Source organism: Urocitellus parryii, chromosome X (genome assembly GCF_045843805.1).
Source record: "Urocitellus parryii isolate mUroPar1 chromosome X, mUroPar1.hap1, whole genome shotgun sequence".
NCBI classification, from domain to species: Eukaryota; Metazoa; Chordata; class Mammalia; order Rodentia; family Sciuridae; genus Urocitellus; species Urocitellus parryii.
The window spans coordinates 25,451,395-25,456,469 of NC_135547.1; the positions used below are offsets into that span (position 1 = coordinate 25,451,395).

A 5,075-nucleotide genomic window follows, 5' to 3' on the forward strand; every position below is an offset into this window, starting at 1 on the left:
GGAGTTACATGAAAGTCAAATGGAATTATAAGTATGTTTATACATAATACAGATTAATTCATAGTTTTCACATCATTTTTATGGTATGTATAGACATTTTTCCAGATTATATAAACATATAAAAAGATCTTTTAATTTACAATGTAATAAAATGAGATTATTTAATTTACCCTTCTAACTATCCATTCCTGCTAATATGTATAATTTTTCAATCTCAAGCCAAGAATACAGCATTCTTTCTGAAAATTATTTTATTACTTCCCTGCATTACATGTCCATGGAATGTTCATGGTTATGATTGCATCAGTTTCTCTCAGTTCTAAGAAGAAAATTAGCAGTTTGGGCAGATTTTATTAAAATATTTTAAATGTAAAATTTATTTACATGCTTTAAAAGAATATTTTTGTTTATAATGTATATTTTGATTGTCAGTCAAAACTGACTGATATTTACTGACATTACCATGTGTATTCCACATCATCCATTGACTTCTAAAAAATATTTTTTCCAATGGTAAAAGGGTTTCCCTAAAAGTAATAATTGCAAATAGGTTAAAAGATATTACTGTTTTTATGAGGCATTTTTCACATAAATTATATTGGAGTTCTATCATATCACACCCTCACCCACTTTTATGTTACAGTTATGACAAAGACTATCTTTTAAGTGGTTATGATGTATATTTATTGGTTATTTTCATGCACAGTTGTATAATTATTGTTCCTACATATGTAATTAGCCATAACCAACCTAACTGCATCACTAAAATTCCATATTATGATGTGAACAAAACAAATGATTAGAGAAATCCAGATATACAGAAAAATACTAAAATGAAAATTTGAATTTAAGGGCTAATAATTAATTATCATATATAGGTGATAGAACATCAGTTTGATTTACTGATATATAACATGATTACAAGTTCACTTGTGTAGTTTTATATAATTTTTCAAGTTTATTTATGATCAAAAGTGAAACATTTATAAAATTGATTAGTTAAATTGATAGGCACTGCACTGATATATTCCAATTTCAAAGGAATCATTAGCTGTATTTCTAACTTGATATTGAAATGATCTGGAACGACATGTATGAATCTTTTTCATGACATGATAGCATCCCGTGGAAGTTTCCCAAAATATTAGAATCAGCTTATTGGACATATGCAATCATAAAACTAATTATATATATTTTAATGATAGAGATAAAAAAGCATTATTATTATGCTGCTTGATGTGTAGATAATCAGTTTTTTATGGATGGATGCTCTGTTTGCATCTTTTATAATAGCAGAAGAATATATGATTGTAGACACTTTAACCTTCATCTTTTTAATGGAGAATGAAGTTATTTTCATAACCAACCATTTATTCAACACGTATTTTCTGAGTAACTTCTTTGTATAAGACAATTTTTGAAACTCAGAAATGATGAAAGATGATGAAAACATCCCTTTTCCACAAAGAGGACACAGTCCAAAATGAGATAAACACACACACACACACACACACACACACACACACACAATGTGGCCAGAACTTGATAATACTCTATTATTATAAAGTCATCATTTAGTACATATACATATAAAGTCCTGGCAATATAGTGTAGGTTGTAATTGTTATTTTTGGTTTAAATATCTGAATGGAGAAACTAATTTTCAAAGTACAAGTTAAATAGAATGAGAGTATTTCATTCACATAGTGCTGTTTTTCTGAGAATGTTTTAAATGAACTCACTGCCTACTGTGTGTAAAGAAATGATGTTATTTGGATTTTTTTTCCTCTAATAAAATGAGACCATTCTGGACAGATCAAAAAAAAATTTAAATCAGACTATTGTATGATTTTTCTGCACTTTCTTTTTCCATTTGTAAAGGTCAAATATTTGTTTTCCTTGTTTGCTTCACATTTTCTCTCTTTTATACTTTTCTTCCTATTGTGGAGAGAATTTTTAAATCCCTGTTGATTTAAGTAATTTAACAAGAATTGCAAATCGAGTAAAGAGTACATTATATATGACCTTGGCTATGTTCTATTTATAAATTATAATCATATAAAAAATACCACAACTTACAAGATCTCTGAACAATTTCTAAATGAGTCACCTCCTGGGGCAACTTACTATGATATTAAGAACATAAATATGAAACTATTTCCTCAGAATCATTCAAAATATCAGTAAGGCAGGCACAGCTGTCTTTACAAGTACATTGATCATGATTGGTTTGCCCTAAGTATCCTTTTAGCCACCATCTTCCACTGAGTAAAATTTCCACCAAGAGCTATTAATTGATTAGGCAACATTCTTCAGAAGGCCTTAACTAGATGTGCTACTTATGAACATGCTTTAAAGCTCTTTGCATGGATTTTTAAAATCAAATTAGTTAACAGCAGGAATGGATAATTTCATGAAAATAAACAAAAATACAGAAACACTTGCAATTGGAGATTTATTTATTTTTCATGAAAATCCTTTATTACCTTATTAAAACGCTACTGCAAGGGGAAAAATGTCCTTCAACAATTCAGGATGACCATAAAGTTCTACCAACATATTTTTCTAAAAAATGAACAGTTAACTCTGAAAGTAAGTTATATATTTGTGCTAGAATGCAGAAGACCATGTAGAGTTTCCTTCATATCTGGAAACCTAATAGTTTCTCAAACAAATGTCGATGTGGGGCTGAGGAAATTTTTTCTATGTGGAGATCTCCTGCCTCATGTTAGATTAAACCAGTATCACTACTTAGCAACTGTATTTATATTATCTCATCTTTTTTTTCTTTTTTTCTTTCTTTCTTTTTTTTTTTTTTTTTGGTTTCAGATGTCTGGTTCAGTAGTCTGTTGGAATGATAAGTCAAACTATAAATGATCGTTTTATGACTGTGGCCACTGGCTGTCACTTCTGGCATAGTAGAACTATACTGGGGAATGGAAAAAAGTGAAAACCATTTCTTACCATGTTCTCCCTCCTGCTGGTAGTCTCTCTCTGATTTCATGTATGCAACATGCACTAACCCATCACTGGTCAAGACAGACCAACAGTAAGGTGCCAATCACTGTTCAGCTACTTCCACCTCCAAAACAGTACTTGTGTCTTTAGCCCGGACTCCAAAAAAGAAATTCAGCTGTGGCAGTGGCAGATAGGGAGGTTAATAGGACCTCCTGCTGAATGAAAGCAGTTGCATGAATGAATGGATGGGCCTCAGGGATCACTTGCAAATGGATCAATAAGGAGCAGTAAGGAAAAAAAAAACTCATTCAGGAAGCTGCTGTTGACCTGTAACTCCCAAACCTGCTTGCTGCATTCACATGAAAGTCAATGATATGGGAGTCCATATTCTCACTATAGTCTTTTCAGCATCCAGAGTTTCAAGGCACAAAGCTCTTGGTTCCTTATTTTCTCAACCATCCCCTCTTCTCTTTTTCTACTCTCATTACTTTTGCTTCTCTCTTTTTTTCTTCTTTGCTACCTTTCTTTTTGTTATTATTTATTTATTTATTTATTTATTTATTGGTACTTCTGATTGAACTCAGTGTCACTTAACCACCGAGCCACATCACCAGCCCTTTTAAAATTTTATTTATTTATTTATTTTTAGACATGATCTCACTAAGTTGCTTAAGGCCTAGCCAAGTAGCTGAAGCTGGCATTGAACTTGCCATCCTCCTACCTCAGCCTCCCACGCTGATGGTATTAGAGGTGTGCACCACTGTGCCTGGCTGCCTTGCTATCTTTTGATGTGAGCCTTGCTCTTTTTCCCATGTCACTCTCAGAATCTGAGCTGTCAGAGTCAGAGGACTTCCTGTCTCTATGTTCATTTTTCTTTTTCTTTTTTCTTTCCAGGATCAGGCTTCTCAAATTCGTCCACTTTGTGTCTTCTTTCTTCTCTTCCTCATCAGGTATCGGAGAATATTTGGTCCCACAGAGTTGCCAAAATAATCTTTCTCAAAGTGGCCTTTATAGTCACACTTCTTGCCAGTAGTGTTCAGGACAGTCTCAAGTGTGATTTTCTGCCCAGTGTAATCCTGGAAGGACCACCTTTGTCCCTCTTCTTGCTCAATGACATGTTTTGGGGATCAAGGTCTATCCTAGTCCCTTGGTTGACAAGTTTGATGTACAGGGATACTTTTATTCTATCATTTTTCATCTCTCAGCCAATAAGTTTCACCCACATTTTGTCTCTGACATCTACTATCTCGGAGGGCTTATCCACCTGACAGGATGACATGTGAGTTTGATGGGCCAGACTTTGCTTCCAACAGACTGGGGTATTGATAAAGGCTCCATTGTCTGTCACTATGGCAACCTCTCCTTGGAAAATAGTGTAGAGAGTGGGTAAGTTTTCCATGGTTTCAGGTCTTCCTGAATTCATACTTAATGTTTTATGGCTCCTTCATTTCTCTTCTGCTAAAGCTAATTCTACTGTCTCAGCATCAGTTCCTGGTCTTTCAGTTGCTATATTCCCCAAAATGCCAAACGTAGTCAGAGACATCTCATCCTATTTCTATAGCAGACACTTCTTATTAATCATGGCATTTATTTCAGTTGAGACGAAGCCTTAGAATCCTTCTTAGTCCAATTCTTCAAGCAGCAACTACAAATTGCTTACAGGTGATTCTTGACAGGAAACCTATTTTTCATCCCAGTGTTAAGATTGCCTCAAGAAAACATAACTGTATTGTGACTGTAAAATTTATTCACACTATGTCAAGATATGCAAATTTAATGTAACTTCTTTGTTTTTACAGAAATTAACAGTCTGATCCTTGTGATGGGCCTGCATTCATTGGATAGCAGGATTAGAGATGGATGGAGAGAAGAGATCTAGGAAATCATTTTCTAGCCTGACAGTCTAAGACTGAGACGGTGTAATTCAAATATTTTCTTTACATTATTCACTTTGTGTTTGATAGACACAGGTAAGTTCTTAGTTTTTTGGAGTTTCTCTAATCTTCTTCTACAATATGGAATCTGGGTATTTTTATGAGAGAAATGTTCATGCAGTTTCATAGTATAGACTTTGGACCTCTGCTAATCACTGCTGAAGAATGTCTGGACTAGTTTGT

The 5,075-nt window shown here is 33.6% G+C and overlaps 1 pseudogene; it reads right to left on the reverse strand.

Moving 5' to 3' along the window:
- Window positions 1-2,764: 2,764 nt before the first annotated feature.
- Window positions 2,765-4,296, reverse strand: LOC113200128 (zinc finger CCHC domain-containing protein 17-like; annotated as a pseudogene).
- Window positions 4,297-5,075: the final 779 nt, after the last annotated feature.